This window comes from Tamandua tetradactyla, chromosome 11, assembly GCF_023851605.1.
Source record: "Tamandua tetradactyla isolate mTamTet1 chromosome 11, mTamTet1.pri, whole genome shotgun sequence".
Lineage (NCBI taxonomy): Eukaryota > Metazoa > Chordata > Mammalia > Pilosa > Myrmecophagidae > Tamandua > Tamandua tetradactyla.
This window is the reverse complement of record NC_135337.1, coordinates 64,179,311-64,197,983: the sequence shown is the minus strand read 5'-3', so window position 1 is coordinate 64,197,983 and position 18,673 is coordinate 64,179,311. Positions and strand designations below refer to the sequence as shown.

The following is an 18,673-nucleotide window of genomic DNA, read 5'->3' as shown; positions in this document are numbered from 1 at the left end:
ACCCTTCTCCAACAAAGTGCGGGTAGTAGAAGAGCTTTGGATGTGAGGATGTTCTGCTCACGTACTGTGTTCTCTTAGTCCTTACTCTTCCTTTGGGTTCTGCTCTCAGAACCCTTCTCTGGCTGCATTCTCTTTTGGAATGCCATGCAGCCATGGTGACAAGGCAGACTTGAGACTGACTCCACCTCGGGAGCCGACCCAGCATCCAGAAGGCAGCATTCTGGCACAGGAAGCCCTCCAGGATCACAACAGGTTCAGACCCCATGGCCTGGCCTTCTCTCCTGGGCTTTGAGGCCAAGGCTCTCATCACTCATTGTACCTGGGCGCATCCTCTCCACGGCTCCCAGGGACCTCACAGCGGTGGAGGCAACTGATTGGGAACCTGCAATCCCTGCCATCTCCTCCTCATAGACATCTCCAGTGGGGATATCAAACTGGGTAGTGGCAACAAACAAGCCCAGATGGGTGAGCTGAGCCAAAGTTGTGGAGGACTTCGAATTACAAGCCTGGGCTCCCTATCTGATCCAGTAGGTAACGGAAATTATGATACTGGGAAGTGACGTGGCCAAAGTGACACTTTAGGAAGATTAAGAAGCCAGCAATTATTTTGAAAGGTCCCCGCCCTAAAGACCCTGTAGTCTGCTTAGGTGGTGGTGTGACCTCTTAGCTCCAACAGCACCTTCCCACACCCGAACAACAGCAATTTAACAACAAAAACAATAACTTTTAATGGGAAAACTGGCATTGTTCTTTGGTTTAAGTCAAAGGAGAAGAAAAGCGTCTGCATATGCCCACCAGGCTTCCTACCCAAGCCCTGCAGCTTCCACAGCTGAGTCACTAGTCTCTATTAAGTGCTGATTAGACTCAGATTCTAGGATTACTCAGGTTTCACAGCATTCCAACACCCCGTTCCCTCTATCCAGAGTTCCTATAAAGTATAGGTTCTGAACCAGTCTGGGTCCAATAACCCCAGACCAGACCGAGCCAGCTGAGGATTTGGGGACAACATCAGGGAATTAGCATGTCCTGAGAGCCTTTCAAAGGCTTAGCAGTTCATGCATCTCCTGTCATTTAGCCCTCAGTGGACCTGGAGAGGAGTATGCTTAATTCCATCTCATGGCTGAATAAATGAGGGCTTGGGAAGTTTTGCTAAAACATGTTTCTCTGATATTATAGCTTGGGTCTATCCTTATTCTTTATTATAAGCTCCAGCTTCTACACAGTGGAACCCTACCATGTTTCTTAGTTCTTTAATCTCAGTGCCCTGCCTGACAAAAGCTTCCCTCCTAGTCTAGAGACTTGCCATCCTGCCCAAATTCCCAGACCCATATTGCCTTTTGGAATTAACTTCCTATGTTTCTGTAATCAGCAAATACAGTTCTCACCAGGTACTTAGCCCTTGCAATGTATCAGACAACATGATGGGCTCTATTTACTATTATTCTCCCAGCAACAGCTTTTTACTTGCATTCCCAAGAGCCCAAGTGCAGAAGGTTTTGAATTGGGTGATCTGCCCATATTCATTCAACTAGTAATCCTATGTTCTCAACCACTGTTATTTGCCATAGAGATAGGCTACCTTAAATTAGTTGAGATCTAAACTTTTATAATTGCTCCACAAGATTCTGCAATCATAAATTGTCATCTAATTATCTAGAGAGTGGTTAAATACAAAGGCATTTTATTTGGCTGTGCAATGCAGTCACGTCACTTTGTTTCAGTTAAAAATCAAGATTCTTCTGAATAAGAACACTGAGTCAGAGCAGTCCCAGAAGGATGCTGCGGTAGGGTGGGGGACAGCGCTGCCTCATGGAAGCCTCATATGATGAATTTGTCACACAATTACCAAAGAGCCAAGAAGACACAGAGAAAAGACCTGAAACCTCTGTGAGAATGATTCTTGGAAGAATTTCCTTAACATGACAAAAATGTTGAAATTTATTTTTCCCTTGACTTTTAAAAGTCGATGCCAAATTGATTTGTTGGTTCCTTTTCAACTTTTTCTTTTTTGCTGGATTTTTTACATTTTAATGAGCCATGTGACGTCCCTATGAGTATTTGCTTTGAAAATGCATTTGAGAAGAATGAACAAGAGCTCATTTCTCAACAGATGTCTATAAAACACTGCTTAAAAAAAAAAAAAGATAGACATTATGCATACAGTTTTTTCCACAACCCCTTAATCCCCATAAATGTGCCACCATCAGTCGCCAGACTAGGAGACCCTGGCTCAGGGTGCCTCCTGTTTATGCTCACAGGCTTTAGTTAATGACATTTCTGCCCACGTTGTGTGGAGCTCGAGAGACACATGCTTCCTTTCATCTTGTGCTGTCGCTTGGCTCTTCCAGTTGGCAGCTGCCCTGTGAAATCAGAGCCATCGCGATGTCTGCTGGGCATAAGCAACAACTGAGAATGGCATCTGAGACATGAGGGACAGTCAAACAGGGGAATAAGGAGAGCACACGCAAGAGTTGCAGGCCTGGGGAGCCCTCCCCACACACCCCTGAGGGGGTCGTGAGCTGCTCAGACAAACGTGGCTCTCAGAAGGGATGTTCTGTCTTCAATCCCGACAGATGAGGGACCCACAATCTTGTCAGCCTGTGAAGATTTGGGCTCTAATCCCAGAACCCAACAGTGCCAAAGGTCTATGTTAAACCCAAACTTTCCCACAGTTGGCACTGTCCTAAGAACTGGGGCTAGCATTCTGCTCCATGCCTTATATCTGGCCAGTAGTGGACCTTCCCAGGGCCTAACTCCATCTAGCTCTCTCAAAGGCCTACTAGAGACTCTTCTCTTGGACACGACTAGACCAATTGGCATTTCATAGAAAACCACCATTTGACCGAATCTGGCTCCATATGACACAAGCAATAATAAAATAAATATTCTCTAATGACCCATTAAAGTTGTGAAGAAAATTGCATTCCATACTACGCTATCCTATTTTTTTCTCTTGCAGCCATTACTTATTTACAGTTTGTGTTCAACGCAAATCAATTTCATAACATGAGAAGTTACTAGGAATCAAAGCATAAATACACAAACACAATACACAACCCAGATGCACAGCACTCCGATGTGAAGCAAAAGGGAGTGTTCATTCATACACACAATAGCTTGAGATCTGTAGGATCTGGTTTGTTCCCAGGCAGGTTTTTAAAGATGGAAAAAGAATGACCAGCTAGCGAGACTACTGCGGCCATCTTAGATAATGAAATATCTAAGCATCATTGTGGGACCATGCGAACAAAAAACTTCACAGGGTGTCTACTTTTAATTAAAAAGGTTTCTGTGCACTGAGGCAGTTGTAAAAGATTTACTTCCCAGAATCAAGCCAACTTTAGGCTTAGGACCAAGTTCTAATTATCTAAAAATATTAACTGATACAGAAAATGTTCCAAGTGTGGCTATTTTGATCCATAAAGTTAAAAAAAGTACTTAGAGAAACAGTACAAAGGTTTTTGTGAATTTAATGCAGGATAAGTTCTGGTCTTCACTTCCGCAGTACTAGATTTACATTATTTTTCTCTCCTTCACATTCAACTTCTAAATTTCTAGACCTGTCAATTTTATTTTCAAAACAGAACACTTATTAAATTACAGAAATTATTCGATATGCAGAAACAAAGAAGTAGCATTTTGAAATTGGTTGAGGTCTATGTACTCATACTTTTTGGAATCAGTTTAGCTAAATGAAGCTGGTGCTGTTGTTGATTGGGCATGTGATGGGAAATGCCTACCGTTTGATTTTATCAGCGTATTGGCAAGACTTATGCATTGTGTTTGCATTGGGGAGTAAATTCCAATACATCATTGTACTGACACATTATAAATTACTACAGAAAAAGCCAAATACAGTGTCAAATCCAAAGCCTCAGAAATAAGAGCTGAGTTCCTAAGAGGGCGGTGATAGCTTAACGATGTAAAACTTTCATCTTGAACTTATCAGCATTAAGTCAGTATTGGTGAAATAATACATGGAGAATTTAGTCACACTTGGAGGTTCCTTCTAATGTATATATAAATAGAATTATGGAAGCTTTTATATTACCTTGTCATTTCATGTACCAAATGAAAACTGAATCTCCATTCCACACGTGATTGTTTCTCCCTAGATAAGATAAAATCTTTTCGTTTCAAGGTATAGTTTAAAGCGTCCACATTACTTAAGCCACAGTTAAGGAAGTCATCTTCATTTTGATGTTGTCTCTTCTCACCTCTACAGGAAACCCCAGCAGATTTAATATTGGCATTCATCATCTAATCATATCCTTCACATGTTCTTCAAACCAGTCAAGTTTGGGAGTCTCAACTTTTTGTGCATCATTAAGGTGTGGAACCGGTAGACCCAATGAAGACCTGTGCTCTCCTTGCCACACTGGACTTTAGCTGCCATTTGGATTAGATTCAGAAGGTGAGGAAGCGAACATGCTTTTTGACCTGAGTCTCTTAACAGCAGAGATGGAAAATGGGGAGTGAGACCACGAGGAGGCTGGCTGTAGATTGCAGGTCACCACCACTTTCTGGGGAGGCACTAGTTGGGCCTGGGGCAGCCTAGGTATTCTGGGAGAAGATACTTGAAAGGGTTAAGACAGGTGTTTGAAAAAAATCTGCGAAGTTAAGAGCTGCAACAGAAGCCGCACCCCCAGCCCAAGCCTGGCCACCATCTCTTTGCTCATGGTCCACTCCTCCAGCGGCTGTGCGTCTTGCTGGATGCTGGATGCCAGGAGATCCACCAGCTAGAGGCAGGCACAGGCCAAGTCTGACATCCTAGTTTAAGCCCATATGGGAAACTCCTTTCTCAGCCCTATGAAGCCAAGAAAAATTCAATAATTCTATCTCAGCTGCTAAAATTAGTTGACACCAAACCAAGAGGAATAAAGCACTCTCCCATCATTTGAGTGAGGAGAGAGAATTCACTACTTTCCATAGAACTAGCAAACTCCCATAAGGAAGAGCCCCTCTAACTTCTCATCTTATTCTAAATCTCCACACTTCCCCCTCTGACCTGTACTCTAAGAAATGAGAAAATGTGGTCTTCCATACTTATTTTTAGGTCTTGCCACAAATAAACAAAACATAAGGTAACCATAAAACCCTTAAATATTACATACCCCTAAACAGATGCAAGCTTATCAAAATTACTTTAAAATACTTAAAAGTTTTAGTGCTTAAGTACTAACAGTCAGGTAACCGAGGCAAAAGTATGGGAGTGTGGATGGGTTTGTGAGGCTCTGGGTTCATAGCTCCTTTTTTTTTTTTTTTAACATGAGCAGGCACCGGGAATCAAACCTGGGTCCTCTGGTTTGGCAGGCAAGCATTCTTACCTGCTGAACCACCGTGGCCCGCCCTCATAGCTCCTTTTTGCGTTTCAAACATCTCCATGGTGGGTTTTAAAACATAAAGCTGGACATTTACCCATCACTCAGTGATCTCTTGCCACACTGGACTTTAGCTGTCATTTGGATTAGATTCAGAAGGTGAGAAAGCAAAGATGTTTCCATTTCTACTGACCTGCTACTTCCCTAAAGTCCAAAAAGGGAGGTCACCTACCTCAAAAGACTGGGTTCTAACGAGCAGCCTGGCACCTGCCACACTTCCACTGGCATATTTCATTATGGGGAGGGTCCCTGCCATCTCTCCCTCCTTAGATGCTCCACGAGGCACCACAGTCTAGAATGGATCTTAAAGAAGGCAGGGTGGGCACCTGATCAGTAGGGTCACTTGAAGATGTTTTTTCAGTTAGGGTGTGGCCCGACCGAATGAGGGTGGGTTGCCATCCTGACGGACTGGAGGCCTTGTAAGGAGAAGAAGCCAGAAGTCAGCAGAAACCAGGAGCACAGACACAAGAGGAGAGATTCAGGCCAAGGCACCCCAAAGACTGCGAAAGCCAACACCAGAACATGCCAGACTCTGGGAGACAGTCAGCCTTGCCTGATTTTTTACTTCTGGCCTCAAAACCAGGGGCCACAGACTCCATTGTGTAGGCCAAGCCCCTGGGTGGAGTGTGACAGCAGTCCCGCCCACCAAGGCACTCAGGAACCAATCAACAATGGGCGGCTCTACACATCTAAGGGAACAGGAATCCACGGGCATTGCCCGACTTCCCAACCACACAAACAGGCCATGTGGGACACAGCTCCTGAGTGGGACACAGGCCAGGAAACTTTCCATCCCAATGCCCTGCTTCATCCGTAACCAGAGTCCAGGAGCCCAGCTTTTCTAAGTATCCAACAATAATCACCGTGCTTACCACCTGACTTACATTTAATTTCCCCAACACAGCTTTTCACAGTGAAAGCACTGAACAAACCTTGGAGGGGTGGCCTGCTCTGGATGCTGTGCAACCCACACTACTTAAATGCAGGAATTTTAAAAGTCAAATGTACTGAGTCTCCTTCTCTCAAGCCCCTTAACTACATTCCTTGCTTTCTTCTCTCTCTCTCTCTCTTTTTTTTTTTTGCAAAGGGGTGGGGGAGTGCAAGGGTTAATAAGGGTTTAGGACAAGGGTGTGACAACAGTTTCAGCAGGGTCTTGTGACACAGGAGTTTGGAGGTTTTGTTATCAACAGTGATCAAAGGAGGGGTGTATTAATGCTTTGTTTGCAATACCATCTGTACATTGTTTTACCCTGAGGAGGTCTGATGACCTTTGCTGTCTGTCCTGGTCATGTAGGCAGCTACATGCAATGACTTGCTCTCAATATAGAGGGGAATCCTAGGCCCTGGATCCCCACATTGTCCAACACATGAACTTCTAAAGCAATCTTGCCAATACAATAGACACACACACAAGGTGCTGGTGGACAGATGTAGGGGGAGGGGAGAGGGGGCATGAGGGTAAAAACAACCACAATGGGATTCTGATTATAATTTCATTCAATTATTAGTTTTGGATGGATTGACATTTTTCTATTATGTGCTCCCATTAGAGAACATGAACTCTCTCTCTATTTGATTAGGTTTTGGTTTATGTCCTTCAACAACATTTCCTAACTTTATTCCTATAGATCCTGTGCCTGCCTTGTTAAATTTATCCCTAAATTTCACTTTTGATTGTTGTTTCAAATACAATATTGTATCCATCTCCATTCTAACTGGATATTGCCTAAGACAGAGATAAACCATTAACTACGTGATTTCCTTGCATCCAGCCACCAAATTCTCTTGTTACTTTTAGTAGTAGTTTGTTCTTCCAGGATTTTTCTAAGAATACAATCTTATCTTCTGAAAATAAAGGTAACTTTTACTTCTGATGTTTATGCCAGTGAGCTTTTCATGAACTGTGCGCTGCTGTCCTCAGTAGCCACTTCCCCACCTCAGAGAATTAAAGTTGCTGCCCAACCCTCCAAGAAATGAGACAGAAGCATTCAGTGAGAATATCTTCTGATTGCTCTATTTTTGGTGTGACAGATGGTAACACAATACAGTGATTCCTGCTCTCTCAGCTCTCACATAGCTCAATTCAAAGGGTCACTTATACATGCTGCTTGAACTCACCGCTACAATCATAGCAATCGAGAAACAGGTCCTGCAGGAGGTCCCATCTGCAAATAATTATCCAGACATGAGCCTTACTGGTTGAGGATTCTTTTTCTTTCTTTTTCATATACATCTTATCAGTGGAGGAAATAGCTTGGACTTTGGAAAGTCCTTGGACCCCACTTTGATTCTAGCTAGCCTAAAAATGTACAACGGTTATTCTGTTTTATTGTCTTATTACTTTAAATCCACAGAACAAGGTTGAATAATAACTGTCACAAAGGCACCCGTTTTGTTCATTATTTAACAGCGATGGCTCAGGGAGGACTCCCCTCAGCACTCCACAGTTTGCCTCAGTCACTTTCACATTGTTTTCTCTCTAATCACACAAGTAACAGCTTACGTTCATTTTGTTTTACTACAAGCACAGAGAGCTCTGAGCGCAGCCATCCCCTAAAAGTTAAGTTTCTGATCTCTTACGCAGATACAGTGGTGGGAGCCCATCAGCACCTGACGTGCTCCCGGTGATTTATTGTTATAAAACACCACACCGGGACCGCCAAGGAAGTCTGTCTCTTTCCCCCAGAATAAAAATAAATCTCCTTTCTTGGTTATGGTATAACAGAGAAATGGGGAAGGATGTTGGCGAGGTTTTACTTTGTTCTGAGAGCCAGGCAACCTCCACTGGCACCCCTGAGGGCAGGAGGTGGGGAGGGCGGCGGGTGGGGGGTGGGGGGTGGGGGGATGGGGATGGGGATGGGGGTGGGGGGCCCTGCAGCCCTCGGCGTGGGGATAGGGAGCCTGGCTCTGCGCCCCCCTCCCCGACCCCTGGCCCAGCCGCCCTGCGGTAGAATGTCCTGACAGCTGAGGAAAGCTTTGTCTGCGCTGTGGACGTCAGCACGTAAGAATTACTGCCCCACAGAGACAGCCGCTCCAGCCCTTCCCACTCCTTCCCTGTTCCAGGGCGTGCCGCCCCCCCCACCACCACCAAAGGGGAGCTCAGGTGCAGAGGGGCGTCTGCGCTGGGAGTCGGGGCCCCTTTCCCCCCTCAACTCCAGGGGCCTATTGACTGAGCTCCCGCCGGCCTGTGCCCACCCAATGACTTGTAAACCTCGTGGAGGAGGCGGGGTGGGGGGGACAGTAAGGATTCAACATGGAAACTCCTTCAGAAGCAACACCCTGGGGGGACGGGGGTGTGTTTGGTTTTAAATCTATGAAAGTCGGTGTCAGGGTTGGTTTAGCCACAACCGTAAAAGGGGTTAAACCTGCCACTTTCTCCTTTACTTCTTCATCATGCAGGCTTTTTATACACCATGTCATTTCCCGATTTTTATACACCAACTCCTGGTGGCTGCCTATGCAAAAAAAAATGTTTTCTAAACATTGTGTGTCAGGTGATGGGGAGACAGTCTTTGCCCTCAAGAAATTTACAGTCTGAAGAGGGAGAGCACACACACGCAATCAGGGAGGGGTTCTCAGGCAAAGGAAGGAAACCAAGCCTAGGATGGAGGTGGAGAGCCAGAGGAGGTGTTCCTGGAATGGGTAACTCTAAGCTGCATCTTAAGGCTAAAAAATAAAAAGGAACTGCCCCATGAAGAAAAGAGAAAGGAATTGTGAGAAAATGAAAGAGCCCAGAAGAAGAGAGCCAGGTCTGGAGGGGCCAGAGCTCAGGCACCTGGAGGGGAGAGGAGCCACATAAAGCCGTGGACACTGGCTGGACAAGATCATGGGTATCTTGTCTGTCAGACCAACAGGTGGATTATCCAGAAGGTATCAGCTTCCTACAGTTTCATCAAGTGCCCTCAGCCCCAGAATCTCTTCCCTTCCAGGAAATATACTAAAATGTTGTGTTAGTCAGGGTAGGCTAATGGTAAGAGCTATAACAAAACAACCCCCAAATCTCAATGGTTTAACACAAAGAAAGCTTGTTCTCATTCATTTCCTAGTCCAATGTAGGCATATGGGTAGGGATAGGGACTCCACTCCCTGAAGCCGTCAAGGAACCTTAGCTACTTCCATGACCTTCAGGCCTTCAGAGTCCTTAACCGAAAATGAAGCAAGAGGGCTGGCCATGGTGGCTCAGCAGGCAGAATTCTCATCTGCCATGCCGGAGACCTGGGTTCGATTCCTGGTGCCTGCCTATGCCAAAAAAAAGTGAGGGAAGAAAGAGAGAGAGTTGGATTGCAAGAAAGGTGTTTGGGGCTCCAGGCCTGGAATTCTCATAAATCACTTTCACCATATTATTGATCAGAACTGTCACATGACCCCATCAACCATAAGGGAAGTTGTGAAATGCAACCCAGTTGTGTGCCCCAAGGAAAAGGAAACACAGCACTTCTCTGGGTCAAGGCAAATGAGCACTTATATTTAATGCAACTTTGTTACTGATTTTTATGCTAGACTAAGGTAAGCAAAGGACAGCTCCCAGGTCAAGTCTGGTCTATCACCTGCCTTCTCCTCCCCCACCCCTTCCCCATTCCCTCCAGCTCAAGAGTTTTCATTTGTCACCAGGAACAGTTGTTCTGAGTACCCTCTATGGCACAGTGACAGGTCTTTGCATGCATTATGTCAAACCGATCACTAAGGTAGTTGTTATTGTACTCAATCTAGAGCTGAGAAGGTATTCTTGTGGCTTGCCCTTGCAGCTGGTACACAGAGGAGCTGGGATTTAAGCACCAAAGGATATGTCTGTTCTTTCCACTACACCAAGCTGCCTTATGCCAAGGATCCTTGACCCAAAGATCAAGAAGGATAGATGTCTATGCCACACCTGTTGGCTATCCAGTCCAGCTGTGACCCTGCCTTTGCCCAAATCTCTGCTGTATAGTTTGCCAAGCTTCCCAGGGAGGGTGGTTCAGCTGTGGGCCCCTCCTCACACACCCCAGCCCAATCACTTACAAGATTTTACCATCACTTGCTCATTCCTGGAGAGTTCAAAGCTTTCTGAAAATAAACAGCAGCATCTCATCAGACAAAACTTGAGGTGCCTGCCTTGAATTAAAAAGATGATGCTTTGCTCTCAGCATCTGGGGGAACTAGCACCGACCTCAACCAAAACTTAAGGTCACTCCAGTCACGATATTCACATCACACTCCCCATGAAGTTCCAAACCTCCTGGCCCGGCACCTGGAGAAAGTGTGGTCCATGGACCCCCTGCAGGGATGCTGGATGCTTGTAACAATGACAATTCCTGGATCCCAGTCAAACCTTTGCAAGTGAACCCAGGGATACACACTAAACCCTGCCTTGGGGGCACTTAATGCATGACTATAAATTAAACAATGCTGCCGATGAGAAGATGTGTACTGGGACATCCTTTTCCTCCTACTTTCCTTATCCTCTGAGGCCAAGGTCAAGGTTAATGCACATCCTGCCCTGACCCCATCCCTCCATCCAACGAGAAGAAGGCATCCCTTCACCATCTCTATCACCACTCCCATCTCCTAATTATCTCAATGCAACACTCTTTGCTAGGGCTGGAGCTTGTTGGAGAAAGATTCCTACTCATCCCAGACTAGCCCAGGGCCTCACATATAATAAATGCCAAGTAAATTTCAATTGAACTGTTGAAGAGAGAAGTGGGAGAGAGAAGTGGGAGAGAGAAGTGGGGGAAAGCAATGTCTGTTAGCTTTCTCTCCAGGCTTCTTGTTTCATGAAGCTCTCCCGGGGTGTTTTCTTTCTTCATCTCCAAAGATGGACCCTCAGCCACCCTTGGAGTGGACTCTTGGTCTCGTGGCTCTGCCGTGGTTCTGCAGCTTTCTTCTTGCTCTCAAAAAGGACTCTCTTCAAAATGTTTCCTCTTTTATTGGATTCCAGTAAACTAATCAAGATCCACATGGAATGTGTGGAGTCACATCTCCTTCTATTCAAAAGTTAACACTCACAGTTGGGTGAGTCACATCTCTTTGGAGTTAACCTAATCAAGTTTCCAACTTACATTATTGAATAGGAATTAAAAGAAATAGTTGCTTCCTCAAGATTGATTAGGATTAGAACATGGCTTTTCTAGGGTATGTAAATCCTTTCAAACCAGCACACCTGGGATCTATACCAACGCAGCTGCATGGATGTGCTTGGTCAACGATCAGACACCTAGTGAAGATACTGTATACTCATCAGAGTCTTGTCTTTGTTCCATTAAAAAAAACTATTTAGCTATTAAAACATTCCTGTTATTAGCAGCATAGACAAGTTACTTTGAAAGACTTACTGAAAAACAACTCCTTCAATCAACTAAATGGGAGCTAACATTCAACAAACACCAAGTACATAACCAAGGACTTAGCACACTATCAACTTCAAATATTAGAGAATCAGGTGTAAAATATTTAAAGAAATTTAAAAATGGGGACACAAAAATGAGCAAGAAATAAGAGACCACCAATAAATGTTAACAGATATAACTTTGATACATGAAAAATAAAACTGTTGAAAAAGTTCAATGGATGGATTGAATATGAGATGCTGTACTGCTGAATGGAAAAATAGTGACCAGGAAAATAAGTGTGAAAAATATATCTGGACCACACATATATTGACAACCTTCAAATATTGGACATCTGTAAAATCCTGTACCTAAAAATGAAAGACCACAGATTATTCTCAAGCAAGTTATTTACAAAAATTGACTTCATACAAATTCATTATCAGACACACAAAGAGTATTAAAACATTAAATTCATTTCTTTCATTAAATGAATTTAATTAATACATGAAATTAATAAAATTCAAAGAATTAGTATTGTCACACCACATTCTCTGACCACGCAAGAGTTAACTTAGAAGTCAACAATACATACATTTGAAATTTAAAACCAAGCTTACTAAGTAAATCATAGGTCAAAGAATAAATAATAACAGAATTTTAAAATACTGAGAGATTTGAAGAAACGATACACATTTCAAAACTCATTGGATGAAGTCAAAGAAGTATGCAGAAGGACATTTATACCCTAAATATCTGTATTAGAAAAAAGAAAGGCTGAACATAACTGAGCTAAGCATCTCATCCAACTTAAACTGGGAAAAACACACCAAAAGCAACTTCACAAAACTGGAACAAATAATAAGAGGAGAAATTAATGAAGTAGAAAAAGAGCTAATCCATGAAACAGTTCTTTGAAACAATAATAAAATAGACATTCTTCTGGTGAGCTTGATTCAGCAAAAAAGAGAGAAGGCACAGATAGATAATATCAGAAATAAAAATAAGGTAAAGGTAAGATCTTTCTTCAGTGTTCAAAGCAAATCAGACATTCACCCCAAACTAAAAATTGGGCTTAGCTAAATTTCCTTCTCTGGTAAATACACCAGTGCAATTACATACTTAATGCTAGTCACTGACGACAAGATGCTGGTGGCCCTGACGTCTTTGGGTTAGCCGACTGAGCTGTCTGCACGTCTTGGAATGGGTTGTCCATACGTCTTGGAACAGATTTGTAAGAAGCAGAGCAGCACCCACAAAGTGTGTGGATCACCAATGGGGACCAGCCAACCACCATCATCTTATGTAGACCAACCTCCTCCCTCAAAGTGCCTTTTCTTTTATTCTGGAAAAAATACGATATGGAAAAGGAAATCCAAGTCCACTCAGTCTGTCTATAAAGGTACTCTGAATACCAGTTCTTACTGAGAAACTTGGGAGAGGCTCACATTTCTCCTCATCCATGGCATACCAGCAAGCACTTAACAATCCTACCATCAATTTAAAGACGTACTCCCTCTTTTAGATTCCCACACTGCTCAAAGCAGATACCCTCAAATAGTTCAGCTTAAGCAATGGGGATTTATTAGCTTACAGTTTGAGACCAGGAACATGTCCAAATCCAAGCATCATTAAGGCAATGATTTCTTCCCATAAATATGCTTCTGGCCATCACTGTGTCCTTCGTTGTGCGTGGCAGCGTCTGCTAATCTCTCTTTTCTCTTCCGGGCTTTGCTGCTTTCAGCTTCTTGCTTCCATGCTTGTCTCTCTCTCTCCATTCTGTTTATAGAAGACTCCAATAATTGGATTAAGACCCATCTTAAATGAGATGGGTTACACCATAACTGAAGTAGCCTCATCATAAGGTCCTAGTTACAACAGGTTGACATCCACAGGAATGGATTCAATTTAAAAACATGTTTCTTTGGGGTACACAGAGCTTCAAACCACCACACTCCATCCTCTAGACCCCCCAAAATCCTCCAGACATGTTCTTTCTACATGTAAAATACATTCATTTCATCATAATATCCCCAAATGCTTAAATCATTTCAGAAATAATGCTTAGTACAAAGCCTCATCAAAAGCAGTTATGGGTGTTGCCCAAGGACAAAATTCCTCTTTGTCTGTGGATCTGAAACTTCGTTAACAAGTTATCTGCTTCTGATAAACAATGGAGGGACAGGCATAGGATAAACATTCCCATTCCCATACGGAGAAACTGGAAGGAAAACAAGGGTCATAGGTCCCAAACAATTCAAAAACCCTGCCGGACATACTCCATTAGATTTTAAGGTCTGAGAGTCATCCACGGAACGATGTTTTGTGCTCAGGGTCTAAAGGAGCAGCAGTTCCACCCACGCCAAGTGCTTGTGCAGCAGCCTTGCTCTCCCTGAAAACTGGGGTGAAACTCCTGTCTCTGAAAACCCCTGGGTGACTACCAGACTCTCCACATTCCCTGGGGATTAGGCTTCACTCTGAGAACACCAGGATGGTAACCCACTTCGTGAACAACAGGGTAGAAGGTCCTCCCTCTTCAAGCTCCAGGGCACTTACCCTTTCCACACACATGGGTGGGTCTGCTCTCTTGGCCTGAGAAGATTTTTTCAGTACAGACTTCAGCTTCCATAATCCTTCCCTTGAAGTGACTTTTCCTTCACCCTGTCCCTTGTAGTCCAGGTTGGCACTGGTTCCATTTATACAGATCTCACACAAAAAGTGTCCATTTTGCAGGTAGGCCACAGAGGTCCAAACCATCAGACAGTTGGACCTCCCCCAGATCCTTCCTGGATAGCTGTACCTCCAATTCTGACTCACATTGAAATGACTGATTGAATCCATATTCAGTTAAATGCTCATATGGAACACAATTCTCTGGGGACTCACTTTCTGGAAGCTCAGAATTTTCCAAAATGCCAATTTCTGGTTTCTTTGTGCCCAAAAGTTCAGTCCTCAGCTTATCTGTTTCCTCTTACATTTTACTAAAAGCTGTGAGGAGAAACCAGGCTGCACATTCCACACTTGGCTTGGAAATCTCCTCAGCTAAATATCCAAACTCATTGCTTTCACATTTTTCCTTCAATCCAACATCAGAACTCAATGTTGCCAAGTTCTCTGCCACTTTAAACAAGGACTGCCTTTCATCTAGTTTCCAATAACACATTCATCAATTTCTTCTAAGTACCTTAGAAGTACCTTCAGCATCCAGATTTTTACCAACAGTCTCTTCAGTGCAATCTAGGCCTTTTCTATCAAGCACCTCACAATTATTCCAGCCTCTACCCAGTAAAAACATTAAGACCCAGTAATAAGATTAATACCCACCCTGAACAAGATGGGTCACTCCTAACTGAAGTAGCCTTATCAAGATTAGCCTACTTACAATGGGTTTACACCTACAGGAATGGATTACACTGTGAACATGTTTTTCTAGGATACATACAGCTCCAAACTGCCACACTCCCTGGGTAATGAATTGAACTATTTTGGGAGTGGGACTCTGACTCACTTCTCTGCACTAATCATGTTTTATTATGCCCAAACGTTAGACAGCCAGATCAGGCTAAGATTCAGAAATTAGAAAAATCCACATTGAAGAAGTTAAATGTAGGTGAAAACTCTACTGCCTTGGAAGTAAGCAGCTGAACAGGGAAAACCATAGGGGATCTGCACTGAAACTACCCTGCACTAGGTACTGACTGTTAAACAACCCCTTGGCTGTTTAGTTTTGTAAGATGTATTAAGCAAGGTAAATTGACTGTCTACATTGGCTTGCCAGGAGTGACTCATTTTCCAAGAAGTAACAGGGACTTCCTAAAGAGTTACAAATAGAAATAGGGGGTTTTATGGAAAAACAAACAAACAAACAAACAAAAAACAAAACATACCCTGCAAATGTTACAGTTTGAGGAACTAGAAGTGGGCTGATTTCAGCCAGTAGAAATAGCCTCTCAGAAATAGACAAATGTATTGCGATAATCTGTGATTGTTTCCTGCTTTGTAAGAAATCCTTTATGATAAGGAATCTAAATTGTTGTAATTCCCTCTTCAGAAGTTCCCTAATTATCTTTACGAGCTAATGTAACTTGCTAACTAGTTTGAGATTCCTATTTCGGCTTAAGTATTCCCTGCTCAAGCAATTTCTCCTTCAATAAAGCTCATTATATTGATTATTATTAGTGACTCCATTTCTTTTGACACATGCAAACACGGTGAACAGGGTTTAAGTAGCGGTTTTTATTTTTTATTTTTTGCAGCTTTCATATCAAAAGGACTGAGAATCACTCCCACCAAATGAAGGCATAAAGGCACAGCCACCCCACTTGCCAATCTAGCTGATTGTTGTTCCTGATGCCATGAAATGAAACAAGCTGGCATGTGGGCCAGAGAACCATGAAAGTAACAAATTAAATGCAAAGGTTCCTCAAGGTTTCCTGCACACTATAAAATGTCAGCAACTTGGACTTTTTCAAATGACTTACAATACTGCATGGAAGAAAGGGATCCAACCAATGAAGACCTCTGGATTTGAATCCAGCTTGGCTACATAAAAACTGTGGGAAATGCTGGCAGACCCTCCTCTATAAAGCCAGAGCTATGATACCTCCCCCATAATGGCACGAGGATTAAATAAAATAATCATAAGGAGGTGCTCTGGAATCTGGACAGCCTTATGCCTACTTTCATCTTCTAAACTCTCCGGATTCACCCCTTTCCATGTTGAATTTCAGATCTAAAAAAAAAAATGTATTGGGTACACAGTGTCAGCTGAAGATAAAACTACAGTAACTTTAAACATTCTGATAGAATGCAAAAGAACAAAAACTAATTGGATCAGATTTAAACTCAAAGAGAGCTAAAAATCAGCTACACAGAGCACTGAGGGAGAATGAGCTGTTCAGGATGGCTAAACTTCTTGAATAGGTGGAGGTTTTCCTTTTAAGAATGAAAATAAACAAACTGAAAGAAGCAAATAAACTCTTAGGGATAAAAAAAAAAATCTCTACAATGTACTTTATAACCCTTTCTGTGGCTTTAAGCAAAGCATTCTGAACACTGTTTTATTTTTTCCTTGATGAGTTTTGATCCTTGTCCTGAGCACACTGTATAGTAAGACAGGATGACACCAATCACATCCGTGGGGTTGGAAAGGGCTGAATCCAACTCCTGAGATTATAGATGAGAAAGCTAACCCCAGAGAGGTTAAGTGATTCACCTGAGCCACACAGCTAACTGGAGACAGAGCCGGGACTTAGGTCTCCTGACCTCCCACCACTCCACATAGTTTTTGGGTAGCCATGCCCAAAGACCATCTGTCCCTCCTTGAAATAATTCCAGAATACTGAGCTTCTAAAATCTGTCTGTGCATTAATTCACTGGTTCTACACCTCCCTTCTTTGATGCTGTTCATCATGTTCATATGTGCAAAACCCACTCAAGTCTGCGTGCACTTTGCTTTCTAAGACTCATTTTATTCTTCACTTGAGGATCAAATGTCTTCAAAAATCAGATATCCATTCTCCAAGTGGGGTGTCTTGGTTTGCCTGGGAAGCCTTCCTGTTGACGGTCATAGAAACAGTTCCCTAACAAACTCAACTCTGGGGAAGTACTAGTCATAACACTCCTTTTCCAACCAAGCCATGCCCTGCCTGTCTCATCTGTGAAATTCCTAACTCCGAGACCATCAGCATTTATAAAGCAGTCTCCCGCATTAACGGGGATCAAGTAGAAATTAAAGTGTCCCAAATGTACACACACAGTGGCTTGCAGGGGCAGGGGCACCACGGGATTTTATCTCTAGTAGTTCACATGGGACCATTCACCAAGTGCCAGCACACCCACACGCCATTACAGAACAGCACAAAACTTCGGGATCTAAAAAATCCCAACTACAGAAAGATGAAATCACTAGAGTGAAGAACCCTGTTCCTGGTGGCAGAAAAGGCACCATTACCCAAATACATGCTGAAAAAACCTCTGCTGTGGCAATAAATAAAGACACAATCTTTCTCTCCCAATTTACCTGAACGCATTCTTCCTAGGCAGTTTCTGATTTATTTTAACGTGACCCCGCCTTGCTGTTGGAACGTACAGAGGTGCAAATGACCATCTCAGCAAAGGTGCAGAAACCAGTTCTCATCTGCTCAGGGCGACCAAAGCCAAAAGCACTCCCCACCCAAAGACACCCATCAAAATGATTCCCCCCAAATGCTCCCAGTAGTCACCACTTGTAAATGGGGGGCCACTTCGTAAAGTCACAGATTTGTAGCCCCTCCTGCTGCCTTCCGTAATTTGCTAGAAGAAAAAATCAAAACTCTTACTCAATGCCCCAGCTCTCCCAACTTCTCTCAGATGTTGCTCTTTGTCCCAAAGCAGTTTTCCTAAAATCCTTTCCCGGAAGAGCTCTGACCTTCGTCCCCTTTGCATTTTGGATACTCATTTTGGGCAGCTGAGGGTGGGAAAACTGCTGCCTTCAAAGCTTGATTTCTCCTTCCCCTTGCCCTCCGGAGACCACAAGCCAAACATCCCTCCTCCCAGAGATTTCAGTTCCCCACAATGCGTTCTTCCCACAATGTACAATTATTATACAAACACGTCTCAATAGTAACGTAAATAGTACTGGGTGCTTTGGCTGATTCTTGAGAAGGGATGTGCACAGCATCTTAAAACTTGGATTCTATAAAAGTTTTCCATAACACCTGGAATCAAAGCGTCTCTCCGTTAATTCAAAGGTTTTCTCTTTTTCTTTTTCTTGTTTTTTCTTTCTTTTTCCTCTAGCCATACTCCAAAGTGTGGGGAAAACCTTGTCCCCAGCGGTAATCACCGGGTCCCTTTCTGAACCACAGTCCTTCCCTGGGAGCCAACTCTTCACAACTCCAGTGACCACGAAGGTATCCCCAGCGACACGCGAGCGCCTGCGGGAGCCTGCGATCACCACCGCGCACCGCGCGCCTTATCCCGCGCCCCCCTGCCTGCTGGCCCAGCGCC

At 43.5% G+C, this 18,673-nt stretch overlaps 1 protein-coding gene and 1 long non-coding RNA gene across 6 annotated transcripts in view; one reads left to right on the top strand and one right to left on the bottom strand.

Moving 5' to 3' along the window:
• Positions 1-18,673, bottom strand: part of SLC22A3 (solute carrier family 22 member 3) — a 113,273-nt gene that overhangs the window by 94,156 nt on the left and 444 nt on the right. The window lies entirely within an intron of this gene.
• Positions 144-18,652, top strand: LOC143650231 (uncharacterized). Of its 5 annotated transcripts, none has more exons than XR_013159447.1 (3): positions 144-527; positions 4,226-4,414; positions 18,464-18,652. It is a non-coding gene; the product is annotated as an uncharacterized LOC143650231 (long non-coding RNA). The 5 variants fall into 5 exon arrangements; XR_013159446.1 differs by lacking the exon at positions 18,464-18,652 and adding an exon at positions 15,943-17,021; XR_013159449.1 differs by lacking the exon at positions 18,464-18,652 and adding an exon at positions 10,127-10,677.